This window comes from Mesoplodon bidens, assembly GCF_964165515.1.
Source record: "Mesoplodon bidens genome assembly, chromosome: 5".
Classification (NCBI taxonomy): domain Eukaryota; kingdom Metazoa; phylum Chordata; class Mammalia; order Artiodactyla; family Ziphiidae; genus Mesoplodon; species Mesoplodon bidens.
The window spans coordinates 96,085,068-96,101,513 of NC_138161.1; the positions used below are offsets into that span (position 1 = coordinate 96,085,068).

Sequence of the window (16,446 nt, forward strand, 5' to 3'; positions counted from 1 at the left end):
TTATTCACAGGAAGTAATCCTCTTGAGTGTCTCAGATTATTATTATTATTATTTTTTTGCGGTATGCGGGCCTCTCACTGTTGTGGCCTCTCCCGCTGCGGGGCACAGGCTCCGGATGCGCAGGCTCAGCGGCCATGGCTCACGGGCCCAGCCACTCTGCGGCATGTGGGATCTTCCCGGACCGGGGCACGAACCCGCGTCCCCTGCATCGGCAGGCGGACCTTCAACCACTGCGCCACTAGGGAAGCCCCAGATTATTTTTTTTTAGTTTTCTTTAAGAAATTCTTCAGGAATTCTTATGAGATAGAAGTAGGGAAAATATTATCACTTTGCTGATAGGGACGTCAAGGCTTAGAGATTTGTTCAAGGTCAAAGAATAAGCCATTGGCAAAGCCAGAAACTTGAATCCTAGCATCCTCACTTGTATTTTAGTTCTGCTAAACTAACTTCCTGTACTCCTTGGATCTGCATTAATGTAAGAGTTTTGCATTTTGGGACCTGAGCAACAATTTTAAAGTGTAGAATACTTACAAAAGACTATATATTCTAAAATGCATTCACAATTATTTCTTTTTGTCATTGCCTTTCAGTATGAAGAAGTCATAGGACTTAAGTCTATTACCCTGTTCATATAAGTTGTTTAGACTTCAATATAGGTCTTTAAGTGTATCTTTTTGGCATAGGACTATCCTAGTGGGTCCATACATCTGTTTCCTCAATGCATGCGGTACCAGAGTAAATTATATCCCAAGTTATTTGTGGCTTTAACAATATTTAGTCAATTTCCCTTCTCAGCAAACTTAAAAATTCATGCAAACCAAATTTATGCAAATCCATGTTTGTGATTCGGCTGTGGTCAGCCTCAGGAAGCAGAATCCTGTATAACTGCAGTGTAGGATGTGATTTAAACTTGAGGTTTTACAAGAGCAGTGCAACGTGTGTGGTGGCATCTCCACTGATATTTAAAGGTGCAGAGGGATATGAAAGGATGACAATGTGCAAATTCCCATAAATATGCATAATTTATGGTAAATCAGTATATGTCTAATCATAGCAACGTACACAATTTTCTTGCAATCCTTTCCTTTCCTTTTTAATTTGATAACTTGCATCCTGAAAGAAGAAGGGAAAGATCTGGATGGTCACTGCACAAGCCAGGGAAAGTTGTGGGGCAAAAAAAATGCCTAAGGCTCACCTTGATCCAATATAAGGCAACCATTAAAATGACATTTATAAAAATTAAATAGTGATGTGGAAAAAAAGAGTCTGGCATAGTGTTACATAAAGAGGGAGATACAAAACTGAATGCATACTAACTGCAACTATGCAAAAATTTAAATTATGCTCGTGACTATGCAAAAATGAGAGACTATGTAAAAATGAAGAGTCCTTGGGAACATGGGTGATACTTCTGATCTTGTTCAAAGTTTCTGAGGAGGGTTTTGTATACTCATAAGCAGAGTAACCAGTGAGAAGGGACCCCAAGGGTGACTGTCAGCTCTCCAGCACCAACAGGTAAGGCTCCGGGAGAGAGGCTGGGTGCTGCTTTTGGGAGGCTGCAGGAATCACCAGGAGCTTGGAGGGGCAGAGTTGTGGCCAGTGAAAGACTGAAGGGGGTGGCAGAATATCAATTCTCAGACCACTCTTCTAGATGGGCAGGCAGGGAAACTGGAGATCTGCCAACAACCGGGGATAAATAGCTGGACTGAATAGTTCAGCAGGGACTTTAGCCTGAGCAGAAAGGTCAGCCCCTGTGGGGCAGCTGGCGGAAAGACATTTCCAGAGTACAGCAATCTACTCCAGTAACGGAAAGCTCAACAAATGCTGAAGCGATGCGTTTTCTTTTTTGTTCCAGGCATGGAATTTTCAAATGTAATGAGCACAGAGAAAATTCTAGGTGCAAAGTAAGGATTTAACTTATCATGAGAAGCACCTCAGATGGGAGGACTCGAACCAGAGTAGCAACCCTAATGCAGTACCTGCCTTTTACTGGTTCCCTTGCAAGGCTGCCTGGTTACCTGGTCCTACCATTCAGTACAGTGCAGGGTCCCAATGGCCTCAGAGGTGGGCGTTTATCCAAGGACTGGGCAACTGCCCTTTTTCATAGATTTGCTTCTGGGCATGTGTGTTTATGACTATGTATCCACACATTCTCTATTTCTCTCTCTCTTTCTTTTACACACACACACACACACACACACACACAAGAATATTGTCTTTTGAAGGGAGAATATTTCTTTTCCAATTTGCCCATCTTAATTGATTTATGCTTTTCCCTATCCTATATATAATTCCCTTACAAACAGAAAGACTTTCTCAGATTTTATCCTATTACAGTCCTAGCACAGTCAAGTTAATAACAGATCTCCTTGATAAGTCACGGAAGCATGAGGAAAGGATAACTTCCTCACTGTGAACTCTTTGGACCCGGAGCAGTCATGCACAGCCACACAGACTGCGGGCACAGCACATCTCCTTGGGGTTGTGCAATGCAGCAGCCTGGCATAAAATTCCCAGCGCCTTAGTGTGCATTGTGAAATGGGGATGATGGTACCTACATCATAGATTTGTTGGGAGGATTAAATGAGTTAACATATATAAAGTGTTTAGAACAGGATGTAGCACATAGTAAATGCTATATAAGTGTGTGTTGTTATTAACCTTTTAATAAAAGTGGTTTAAAATTAGAAGGGCTTAAGACAAAGATCACCTTAATAAGTTTTACCTCTTAGTCTCCATCATCTATACTTTCTTTATGAAACAACCTGGGTCACAGGATTGATTACTGTGTAGGTTCACTTTAATGTATGAAACTGGGAGGGAATATTTGCAAGGTTAGGAACAATGAAATTAAGGACTTAAGATGCTTAATTTGTCTTAACTCCTTTTCTTTTGTAGTCCTTGGAAATAAAAGTTTAACATCTTTACCAAAACAATAACTGATCTTTTCTTGACACCAAAAATTTGAAAAATCTAAAACAGTGCTCCTCAAGCCACAGTGAGGATCGGAATTCCCTGGAAGCTCGTTAAAACTAATTCCTGGGCCCCAACCTTACAGACTGATTCAGTCTGGGATTCAGAGTATGAATTTCTAACAAAATGCAGGTGATGCTGATGCTGCTGGTCCATGGACCTCTCTTTGAACAGCCAGGCTCTAAAAAACATATTTGGTCATTGTTACCCCAAACCATGTCTTGTCCTGGGAATACACTGAACACTAGGAAGACTCTGTAATCCTTTCAGGACCATGACTAGAGAAATGATACACATCGTAGAGGCCTGAGGGTCCTAAGTACTCCCTGAAGTCCTCAGTCCCAAATCTGCTGCAGCACCTGCACCATAACTGCCTATTGACTGAAGCCCCATGCTGTACTGTTGGCTTCTTAAAGGCCATGCCTATGTTTATGTCATTTCTGTGTCCCAGCACCTGACAAATACCTAGCGAGAAATAGGCTGTTAAGAAGTTGTTGTGAAGTAAATGAATGAAGTAGGAAGTTAGATCATTTCCATCAAAATAACGCTATTTTTTTTTCAAAAGCAGCATCCCATGTATCTTTTGGAAGTTAAGTTACCTCATAATTAAGAGGAAGACAATTTAATTTTGCTCACATAGTCTATCTTAGAACCAGTTTTTAAACATATGATTCTCTGCTTGGTTGTCCCTCCTGAACACTGACAGCTAAATGTTGCCAGCATCCCCTGAACTGGTTCTGCTGGGTTCTCCACTGCTCTCCCTCCTGTATCACATGAGAGGAAGCGTCTTGGGAACAGGGCAGAATCAAGCCCCAGTTTTTTTTAGAACAACAAAAGGTGTAAATGTGCTAAATGTAACTAAATATTTCCCCCACAACCAAATCCCAGAAGACACATAGCAAAATTGTTTACACACCAAACTTCTATAAACAATAGGTTCTCAGATTTTTCTGTTTTCCTATTTGCTCCTTATCCTTTTTAGGAATAGGCTTCACTTTTGTTTTCTTTTTTACACTTCTCACTCCCCCCGACCCCACATCTATGGGGTTTAGGAAGTCTGTCTGCAGAGCCAAGAGGGGTTTGTTCATTCTCTTTCTCCTCTCCTAGCATTTGGATTCTCAAAGGCGAAAGTCTCTAGCAGAACCATGGGAAGGGCTCCTTCCCTCCATCTATATCCTTCCACTCTTAGGGGATATATCAGAAGATTTTGTGATGTGTATCGTATATGTATATACATGCATAGGACAAAGGCAAAAAGCGAGGAAGAATGTTACACACTTGGGGTGCTTCAAGTTGTTCAGTATGAATGGGGCACGGAGGAGGATAACAGGGTAGTCAGGGACTGGACCATCCATAGCCTGCAAGCCCAACTGAGGAGTCTGCGTAATATGTGGGAGGCAGCGAGAAGCATCACTTCTCTCTGTGTCTTGAGTGTCTGTCACTTGTCACCCAAGCAGTGTTGGGGTCCATGCATGTCTTGTACGGCTACTGTGGTTCATAAAACCACAATGGAAGGATTTTAAATCAAGTTCCTTGGAGTTTGGATGAAAGGGTAAGATTGCTCATTCATTTAGTGAAAGACAAATTTCTTCCATTTTTTTAAAATGCAAAGTTCCTAAGGTTTTATATCTTTAGCTTAAAAGTTTAAGAATAACTAAGCCTGTTTGTGAGCTTCAATTTGTTTTATTCTGTACTAAACAACTTGATTAAAAACATCCATCAGCTGATGCACCATCACTCATTTCTTTTTCAGAAGCTACTCCCACAGTTCACAGAAATTAATGGGTCAATTTTGGGGACACATTTAAAGTTTAAAGATAAAAGCTGAGAGTGTAGGGAAGTGATAATTGGACAACCTTTGACTGGAAGAAAACTACTTCCATGCTTAGTGTTTTTCTACAAGAATTCATTAATTATTCACTAATTATACAAATGAGATAATTTAGTTAGAAAAGAGTGATGAATGAACATTTTTTTTCTATTCAGAACCTCTAGCACAAAGCCGAGATGGTACATTCTCTCACCATTTCTTTAATAAGTCACTTATTCATATATTTCAAGAATGAGATCATTTGGCCAAAAAATACTATGATGAGGAATAAATAACAATTGTATTGAATGATGATTTGTGTGTGCATGTGTTTTTCGTAGATCACAAGACAGGAAGGAAGTGGTACTCACCCTGTCTGGAGGTAGACCATGTGAAAAATTAATGACTAAAAATGGAAATGACAGAATTATAGAGTTGTTCTGAAGAAAGAGAAGGAAGCAATGGAGCATTAAAAAAAAAAAGCAGGTTTGCAAGAACTGTGTTTCTGTCAAACCTTATAGATGCAGTGCCAGAATAAGAGACACATTCCAAAGGCGGGGATCAGAGAGTGGGGCTGAGCAGAAAGGAAAAGACATGTACTGCAAAGTCTGGATGGGAGAGAAATAAAAGCACAACCACAGAAATGACAAGGTCAGGGCAATGGCAGAGCACAGGCATCTAGGTCCAAAGTCAGAAGAGAAGGAAGGGAAGTCTACTCTCTAAACTCTCTCTGCTGTTTAAGTATCAGAAAAAGAAAAAAACATTTGTATGGTCTTTCTGTTCCTTAGTCATTTTTATTTATCAGATTTTGAATTTGAAACATAAATCTTTTCAGTGTAAATATTTCCACCCACAACTGTTTTTCAAAACCCTTATGACAATAGACACTGATGGAATCAGTAACCAGTGAGAGTCACAGGCAAGGTTCATTAGACAAAGTGCTGGCAACCCATTCAGAATGGACCGACTAGGCAGCTAGATGCTGAACTGTGGGCCTGGCTCACAAAGGGAGATGATAAGTTGATCCAGGTGGAGAAGACCTGGGAGATGAGTTGTGGAAAAACCCTCTGCTTCAACGTGGAGGAAACACTCTGCTAAGCTCATTAGGGGGATCTTAGGAGATTCAAATTCCACTTTTAAAACTGGGAAGTTGTCACAAAGTTTGTGAGAACCTTGTTATGAAGTAGGAAGCATCTCATATAAACATCCTTTCATGAAAGCTTATCAGACAAATTTAATAGAGTTAGCTGTGCACTTGAAAGACACACTCCTCTCAAGTGATTTCTCTGGATTGACTGGTATGCCTAGCTTACCAGCATGAGGGAGTTTGGAAGAAAGGCTAAGGAGCAGTTTAATTTAGGAAGGCAGTATAGGGATAGATGAATGAAGCCAGGACGAGAGGCTGCAGACCCGAATTCTAATAGTCCCTGTGATATAAAATAACCTAGTGACACAGTCAAGCTACTTCCCTATCTAAGACTCAACTTATTCTGGTTGAAGTAGAACCAATATAATTAAACTTCTTAGCAGCAGCGCCCTTTCATCACCCAAAGCTTGTCTGCGCACCTGGGGTCAACTTACTCTCTAAGGGGTGACACAACGTGCATGAACCCCCTCCTCTGTTCAAAGTGGCTGGGAACGGGGTCCACAGAGCACAGTTTTAAAACCACTGGATTAGATTATCTTCTGAAATTCCTTCCAGCTCTAATGTCTACAGTTCTCAGACTGACTAGATGAATCTACTTAAAACAACACTAGTACCAACAAAACAAAACAAATTCCCCAAACACAAAACCAGTAAAAGCACAACAAACCTTCCACAGTGAAAGGTTGAATGGTTTCTTTTCAAGTTGTGTTCCAAATGGCTGAGTTTAAGCATTACTGTCCTGGCCTGTTATTTTCATATATTACATCATTTTTACATTCAGCATGTCAGCTCACGTCATTTCAATTTTGCATTTATTTTTCTCAGTGACTAAACATGCTGCCAGCACTTTTCCCCATTAGATTAAAAAAATGGGTTATTTGAAAATTACTTACATCTATATATTTTTCCAGCCTGAAAGTCCAGTTTTTTATGCTGCATCTAATGAACATAGGCTGTACATTAATATCTTAAAATAAAGATATATAATGGCATCTAAGATATTTGTTGAACTTTGAAGTGGTAACTCATGGTCTCTCTTTTTCAGTGGTTACAGTTTTTCACTGAGCCCTGTGGTCTGCATTACTGTTTGCAAAACTGGGGAAGAGGGACTGGTGGAGGAAAGCTGGGTACTTGCTACTCTGCAGGGCGGGTACCTTGTTTACTCTCTGAGTTGCTAAGCTAAGTTGGTAAGACTAGGAGGTAGTAAAAGTCCTGAATAGGAAATATCAGCAATACTTTCCACTTACAAATATCTGACCTACTCATTTTATCAAATGGGGATTTTTTACATTTTAGGTAACAAGTTCCCTTTTGAGGTACTTGAACCTCCGGGGAACTGAAGACCATCTGACAATTATATCTTTTTATTTATTAATTTATTTAATTTATTTATTTTTGGCTGCGTTGGGTCTTTGTTGCTGCGCGTGGGCTTTCTCTAGTTGTGGTGAGCAGGGGCTACTCTTTGTTGCGGTGCGTGGGCTTCTCACTGTGGTGGCTTCTCTTGTTTCATAGCACGGGCTCTAGGTGCGTGGGTTTCAGTAGTTGTGGCTCACGGGCTTAGTTGCTCCGTGGCATGTGGGATCTTCCCGGACCAGGGCTTGAACCCATGTCCCCTGCATTGGCAGGCAGATTCTTAACGACTGTGCCACCAGGGAAGCCCTGACAATTATATCTTAATGTCTATTGTTTTAATCAGATCGACAACTAGGTTAGGTTAGTTTTCAAGGGAGAGGGTGTAAAGCCGGAGAGAAACGGGGAGAGCAGAGGCCCACTTGGGCCCATGTCGGCATCCTACTCTCCTTTGATCTTAGAGCCTCATGAGTGTAACAGGTCACAAACTGGAACCCCAGGGCTGTATACAGAACCACACTATTTTGTTTGACTACACGTTGCTATAAAATTTAAAAACTGGTTTTAAACATTTAAAAAGCAGCAGATTAATTGCTTCTCTTGAAAAATTAGTATATGTGGTGATCCTGAGCCCATTTTTCAACAAGATGGCAATTAGCTGGGGCTGGTAGGTGCTGCTCCTTCTAGAGGGGCCAGCTTGTGACATTAGCCACTGTCCTCCTCTCTCCCTATTTTTCTTACACACAGTCTGTTCCCCTTATTTCTGTACTTGGTTGATCCAAGGAGACATTTGTATCTATGACCTCAGAATAGACTTTATTGTTTAGAATTATAACTCAGTCCTGAAGAAATCCAAGGGGATTCTATACCTACTAAATCTAAGGCTTTTACCATCAACTCCCACCACTCACCCACCCCAGTACCTGATATTTATAAAGCACTTATTTCATGCCATGCACTTTGCTAAGCCTTTGTTTACAGCAACTTATTTACCCTAACAACTACTTTATGAAGTAGATAGAATTTTCCTCATTTTATAGCAGAGCAGCCTGAGGCTCAGAGAGGCTGGTTAATTTTCCCAAGGTAATATAGCTACTACATGGCTGTAGCCAGTTTTCATTCAGATTCCTGACTGTGAACGCCTCCCTCTTAACCACTGTGTAACAACTTTGCTATATTCACAATGGCCAACATGAGCGGTGGCAGAGGAGCCAGGAGCCCCGAAAAGGCACCAGACTAGAGTAACTGACACTATCTTACAGAAGGCACGCAAACTCTTAGTAGGAAAACAGTGGGAATAAGCAAAGTGAAAATGTGATGCAACAACCAACTCAACATTCAGGAAGTGTGAGCTGCTGATGGAAAGAGCATGAGACAAAATAGCAGTGGTCCTGGATTCTAGGCTTGGTTCTGACCAAAGGAGGCTGAGCTGGACACAAGGCTCTCTAGAGGTGCATCCCCATTTGAACCTCACAACAGACATCTGAGCCAGATGGTATTATTCCACTTTACAGATGAAGAAACAGAAACTCAGAGAACTTAAATTGCTCACTCCAAGGTCTTCTGCTTAGTAAGTGGCACAGCCAAGACTAGAAACTAGGACGATGGCCTCCTACCTCATTCATTTCAGGTGTCTCCTGCCTGCCCCTGTGTCACTCTATGAAGAGCGACCCTCTACATTTCCTGGCCTTCTATCTTCAGATCTCAGTAATGTGTCAGAAGACTCTGAAATTAAGATATTAGGTCTGCCCTTTTTGTTTTTCTTAGAGTCAGAGGTGATGCCTAGGGGTATCAGTATACTAAATTGAAATGCATCAAGTCAAAAAACCAAAAAAACCTTTCAGCATTGTGAGTTTACAAGGATAAATAAAGTAAGATATTTTGCATTACTATGATTTCCACCCCTCACCCCCTTCTCAATTACCAGTAACTCAGAACTATTTTCATATTACTTGACACAAACAGGTAATATTTAGGAATAAAAGATGGGTAAAAATGCTTTTATCCCCGTAATTTTTCTATTTAACCTTGTGCAAAACTTTCACCTTGCCTTGTACATTTATTGATGATAAATAGCTTTGCTGACAAGATGGCATTTATTGGACTACAGTAGTGAATCTTTGTTTACTCCAATGCTGATTTCAGATAGATAGCAAATTTGAAAAGCTTCGGCCTCTATCATCACACCTAAATATGGCTTATTTTCATTGAACCATTTCTCATCTATCAATCTTTCTGAGGAACATGCTAATGAGCCTATGTCTGCTGTGAGCATAATGGGGGCAACCACAATGGCATAATGTGCTTGGTCCTTCCAGAGTCTCACAGTATGCTGCTTCAGAATCTCCAGGCTGCCCAGCTTGTTTCTTTTCTGCAAGTCTAAAGGGGGTTTCTGTTCTTGGTGACCAATATGGGGTTCCAAGAAGGTACCCAGGGAGAGTGTTATACATGATGCCAAGAGACAGGGTCTCATGCTTTATAAGCCTTCTCAGAGGTAAATGGGATCTGACTTATATTTAAATTAAGTCACCATATTGATATGGCAAAAAAAAGCACTGGCCAGATGGTGCTGAGTACAACAAGGCAGTGACACATATCACCCCCATTCCTTTTACTATTTATGAGTCCGAGAATCAGGTCAGCTGCTTAGATGGTGGTATGACCACACTAACTGTTAGCAGAAGGAAGCTCAGTACCTTTTCCTGTTAATCTGTTTTTCTCATTCTTCCATTTTTCTTTCACGTTGGCCTATATTTTCCTCTTTAGGATGCATTCCCACAATGACCACTAGGATAAAATTACAATCCTACTCAAATGCTTACGTGCTACTGGAAACACAAGGGGGTGGCGATACTTTGTCTCTTCTTTTTCTTTAGAGAAAAATCACAGAAATTCTAGTTTCCATTGCTTTCTGCTCGGCCTTCTCCTACAAATTTAAAAGGAGACTCTCACAAGTGTTTTGGGCTAAGAAAGGTATGTGTTGTCTCTCCCCATGGTGCTTCTCACATCTGGTCAAGGCCCTCTTGGAGGAGGCTGTGTAGAGATGGGAAGGGTGAGTGGATGGCAACAACCACCCTTCAGTTCTAATTTTGTGCACATTTGTTTTGAAGGACTTTTCTCTCCTAATAAGCTATAGGGGCCAAGAGGGAAGTAAACTGTTAAGGAGTGTTTGTGGAGAAGATTATCCCTGTGAGGGTTCAATAAATAAATACTGGCCAATTATGATACTTCCTAGTAGATGGTTATTTTATATAATTAGAGCACTGAAGCAAAACGGCTTCTTAATGCCCACCTATGGGATGACCAGTAATGGGCGACCACAGAGAGCTATATAGGATGCTAGATGGTGTATTGGATTGCACATCAGGAAGGAAGGCTGGCTTCCAGTCCTCTCTGTGTACCTAAGCAGGGACTCGAGGGAAACTCGATTCACCTTTCTAGATCTCAATGTTCCTGTTTGCTGAATTGGGGTTGTGTGGTGGTGTTATGGACTGAATGTTTGTGTCCCCTCCAAATTCATATGTTGAAGCCCTAACCCTCAATGTGGCTGTATTTGGAGACAGGTCTGTAAGGAGGTGATAATGGTTAAATGACACCTTAAGAATGGGGCCCTAAAAAGAGGAAGAGACACCAGAGCACTCTCTCTCTCCCTCTCTCTCTGCCATATGAGGATGTGAGGATAAAGTGAGAAGTTGGTTATCTACAAGTCAGGAAGAGAGCCTTCGCCAGAAACCAACCATGCCAGCCTGTTTATCTTGGACTTTCTAGCTGCCAGAGCTGTGAGAAAGAAATCTGTGTTGTTTAAGCCAACCAGTCTATGATATTTTGTATGGCAGGCCAAGCAGACTAATAGGTGGTGATGACTAGCTACTTAAAATGGCATAATGGTTATAAATTCATCTTCTTAGAGATACTCTAAGAGCTGGGAAGAGAAGAGTAGTATTTTACAAATAAGGAAATACCTCAAATCACAAGACTACCACAAGAACACAAGGCTACTAAGTGGAATTCAGTCAGATGCAAACCTGGGTCTTTAAGGCACCTTTAGTTGTAAATGTCCAAGATGTTCTTGTTTTCAGCATCATTATACTGGATGTCTATGAATTCTAGTTTTTAGGTTTCCAGGTAATGCCCAGTTGAAGAATGTCAAATTTATCACAGGTCATACATATGCTTTTTCTCTTTAGAACTGCAAGAGTTATTTCCTTTGACCCAGCCATTCTCAAAGTATGGTCTGGGACCAGCAGTGGGAACTGAGGAGTTAGAAATCCAAATTCTTAGGCCCTACCTCTCGACCTGCAGAATCAGAAACCCTGGGGGTGGGGTGGGGCCCAGCAATCTGTGTTCTGAGAAGCTCTCTAGAGGATTTTGAGGCTGCTAAAACTTGAGAACCATGGTTCTCATCCATGTACACTTGTTCCCTTTGTCATGGGTTGACATTTGACATTTCCTCACCTTATTGCACTGAAAGATATGCAGCTGCAACTCTGGGTCCTACAATCAACTCAATCTACGACATACTGTGAAAACTATTTTGAAATGCTTGAACCTACAAGTGTATCCCCTTTATAGTGATAATATTCTATAATTTTGTGTCAGACTTGGTTACCTCCTTTAAGTCTGCTTGGAATTTGAAAACATTTTAGAAAAAAAGCTATCTTTGTAAACATATCACAAACCTTGAGATTGACTCTATTCTAATTAAAAATAGTAATTTAAAATAGAACTAACTACAAAGCTACAGTAATCAAGACAGTATGGTACTGGTACAAAAACAGAAATATAGATCAATGGAACAGGATAGAAAGTCCAGAGATAAACCCACACACATATGGTCACCTTATCTTTGATAAAGGAGGCAGGAATGTACAGTGGAGAAAGGACAGCCTCTTCAATAAGTGGTGCTGGGAAAATTGGACAGGTACATGTAAAAGTATGAGATTAGATCACTCCCTAACACCATACACAAAAATAAGCTCAAAATGGATTAAAGACCTAAACGTAAGGCCAGAAACTATCAAACTCTTAGAGGAAAACATAGGCAGAACACTCTATGACATAAATCACAGCAAGATCCTTTTTGACCCACCTCCTAGAGAAATGGAAATAAAAACAAAAATAAACAAAAACTAATGAAACTTCAAAGCTTTTGCACAGCAAAGGAAACCATAAACAAGACCAAAAGACAACCCTCAGAATGGGAGAAAATATTTGCAAATGAAGCAACTGACAAAGGATTAATCTCCAAAATTTACAAGCAGCTCATGCAGCTCAATAACAAAGGAACAAACAACCCAATCCAAAAATGAGCAGAAGACCTAAATAGACATTTCTCCAAAGAAGATATACAGATTGCCAACAAACAATGAAAGAATGCTCAACATCATTAATCATTAGAGAAATGCAAATCAAAACTACAATGAGATATCATCTCACACCAGTCAGAATGGCCAGCATCAAGAAATCTAGAAACAATAAATGCTGGAGAGGGTGTGGAGAAAAGGGAACACTCTTGCACTGCTGGTGGGAATGTGAATTGGTACAGCCACTATGGAGAACAGTATGGAGGTTCCTTTAAAAAGTACAAATAGAACTACCATATGACCCAGCAATTGCACTACTGGGCATATACCCTGAGAAAACCATAATTCAAAAAGTCATGTACCAAAATGTTCATTGCAGCTTTATTTACAATAGCCAGGAGATGGAAACAACCTAAGTGTCCATCATCGGATGAATGGATAAAGAAGATGTGGCACATATATACAATGGAATATTACTCAGCCATAAAAAGAAACGAAATTGAGCTATTTGTAATGAGGTGGATGGACCTAGAGTCTGTCATACAGAGTGAAGTAAGTCAGAAAGAGAAAGACAAATACCGTATGCTAACACATATATATGGAATTTAAAAAAATGTCATGAAGAACCTGGGGGTAGGATGGGAATGAAGACATGGACCTGCTGGGGAATGGACTTGGGGATATGGGGAGGGGAAGGGGTAAGCTGTGACAGGGCGGGAGGGTGGCATGGACATATATACACTACCAAGCGTGGAATGGATAGCTAGTGGGAAGCAGCTGCATAGCACAGGGAGATCAGCTTGGTGCTTTGTGACCACCTAGAGGGGTGGGATGGGGGGTGGGGGGAGGGAGACACAAGAGGGACGAGATATGGGAACATATGTATATGTATAACTGATTCACTTTGTTGTGAAGCAGAAACTGGCACACCATTGTAAAGCAATTATACTCCAATAAAGATGTAAAATAAATAAATAAATAAAATATAATTAATTTATTATTTATTCAAAGTGGCTAATGTTTTTAATCACTTACTCAAGGTACTTGACCATCTACTCCCCCACTCCCACCCCTGATATCTCAGCAACTTCAAAGAAAATTCATTTGTACATGAAATCTTTTCCTAAACAAGAAGCACCCCCTTCCACTCAGGAAAGAATATTTTAATAAATAATAAGAATAATCCAAAATACATATTTAAAATTTCTTTTAAATATGTATTTATTCTAGAAAGCCAAATATAGAACTAATTTTATGTATTTTATTATAATTATATGTATATAATAACTGTATATATGTCTATTATATATGTTATATAATTATACATATAATGAAATATCTGTATATATTTATATCAAATGTCTGGGTTTTAGAGGTATAAAGATTTTTATCTAATGTTTCCTTAGATTACTTTCTTATGCTTGAAATTTGAAAACTCTATGGATTTTTGGAGAATATGGACTTCAATGCCAATGTGATACATTTATACTTAAATGACTATAGAAGTGTGTGGGTGTGTGATTACATATTATATGGCAGCTCCTATTACTTTAGGACATCAACACTAATCTAAGAATTCTCTGGAATGTTTTCATGTGTATCTCAAATAAATCTTCCCACTAAAATTTCACAAAAAGAGAAGCACAATAACGCCTTTTAGAAGAAAACCTAACACAGTTCCAAAATTACTTTTTCTTATGTAGAAATAACACAGAAATCACCTTTTACCCCCTTGAATGTGGTCAGCCAGAGTGAACAAAATCCTCATACTCTGGGCTGTTTCTGCTATTAATTTGCTTACATGAGCAAAATTGTGGGCTTTCTGTGGAAGTACAAGACTGGCAAATCACATGACTGATAAAACGGCATATAGCTTGCACAGCATTTGTAGAGCGACAGCTTCTGAATGACAGATTAAATGAGCTTAGTAGACTTCTGCCCTTCACAGCACGCCAACTATTTTATTTAAAGCTTTTTGCAATTATATGAAGATTGACTAACAAATTTCTACCATGTTTCTGAAAAGACACAGGAAGACTAAATTGAACATAAAGATTCCTTCCCCCCTGCCAAAATATATATAACAACTGTGAGATGAAACACTATTAGAAAAAAGTGTTTTACCACATCCACACATAAACAGACATATACTTTTAAACTTGATCTCTTAAACTTAGGAAGAATTTTTTTGTAGTGTTATAAAGACTAATTAGAGTGTTTTCCCAAATATTTTACTTCGAGGTGTCAACGCTTTCATTGTTTCTACCTAGGATTTTTTCATTACATCAACACCAAATAAACCTTCCCCAAAAGGAAGGACTACTCTTACTGCCAACAGCAAACACCAAAGCCAACTCATATTCATAATTACTCATCTTTTGAGACATGTTTTGACATGAATGACTCAGCAAAGCTGGGTCACTGCCAACTGGTGCCAACTGGTCCAACGGCACTGGAGGAAACATGATAACTACAGAGACAACAGTGACTGAGAAACTGAATCCTCCCTCATTTGATCCAGGTAAGAACAATGACTCCCTTTTCTGAATCCTCAAATTCACTTAAAACAAAAAGAAGCTTTAGGAAAAACTAAAGAAAACAAAGAAAGAAAACAAAAGCAGCTTTGGGGGTAGAATGATAGTAAAGAAGTACAAAAAGAGTAGGAATTTAACTTCTACATGATTAAAGAAGAAATAAAACTTTTCATTTTAATAGAGAAATTTATAGGTATATATGTTCTCATAATATACTCAATTGTATTTTACTAGTTCATTTGCCAGGGAGGTCCAGTCCTTTCATCAGAATGCTAGTCTACAGTGCAGCATCTATGGGAGATGGAGATCACACACCCCAAGTAATTAATCTGGCATAGTTAAAATGATAGCTAATAGCCCAGCAAGCACTCAGGCTCCAGTCCCACTTATCTTATTAACGGAACTGACAATTAGGCGCTGAGTAGAAACATAGGGCCGTATCCAACACTCTTCTACCCTGGTTTACTCAGGAGCAGGAGAGTGAAGATAAGGCAAGAAAAACTTGAAGGTAGTTTGAGTGAACCCTGTAGTATGGACATATTCTGCACCTCCTGGGGAGATGCTTTGTTCAGTTTTCCCCAGAAGACCACTTCAGTTACCTTAATTATTCCAGGCCTAATAAGCCAGTTGGTAAGTTAATTGTTTCTGGTTGCTATCTTCTGATGGTCATTTTTCCTTTTTTCAGAAATAGATACAATGGCTCCTTCAATGCAATCACCACGATGCAAAACAGACTGCATCATTAGGAAACTGTCTAAATTCAACTTGGCTTTCTGTAACTTGCTGACTGCCTTCTTTCTAACTTCTTCATCTGCTCAGATTCCTTTGAATTATTTCTCTATCTCCACCTGAGCTTACATCAGAATCAGAGCCACTTACACATGAAATAGATTTGCAGTTATCTTGTCTCCCTGATAATTAACAAAGACGTTAAGGGCTAATGCCAATTCAGTGGCACGAGCTGGATACTTTCCATTACCTGTCATTGTCTATGGTATATTAAGCAGTTTTCATTTCACCTTATAGGCCCATATGAAATAGAAGCTATATGTTTCTCAAATCACAGGCAGTATTAAAGAATATTAAATAGCTTCTTTTTTTGTTTGTTTTTTAAAAAAGTCTCTGCATTTACTGCAGACAATCTGAGAAAGTAAATTGGGCAATACATTTAAACTTCTCAGTTTTTTAAAGTCTTATATCCCTGTCCTCTTAAATTATATTCATTGTTTTACACTAATAGTAGCATTTCTCATTTTCAAAATAATTTACTTTCTGGTTCTTATTTAAATATTTTTTTTCCAACAAATTATCATTGTACTGATTTCATTT

At 39.5% G+C, this 16,446-nt stretch overlaps 1 protein-coding gene across 7 annotated transcripts in view; it reads right to left on the reverse strand.

The window, feature by feature from the left end:
• PEX5L (peroxisomal biogenesis factor 5 like) overlaps window positions 1-16,446 on the reverse strand; it is a gene marked incomplete at its 5' end in the record, with an annotated part of 187,128 nt that overhangs the window by 168,737 nt on the left and 1,945 nt on the right. The gene's annotated exons all lie outside the window — the stretch shown is intronic.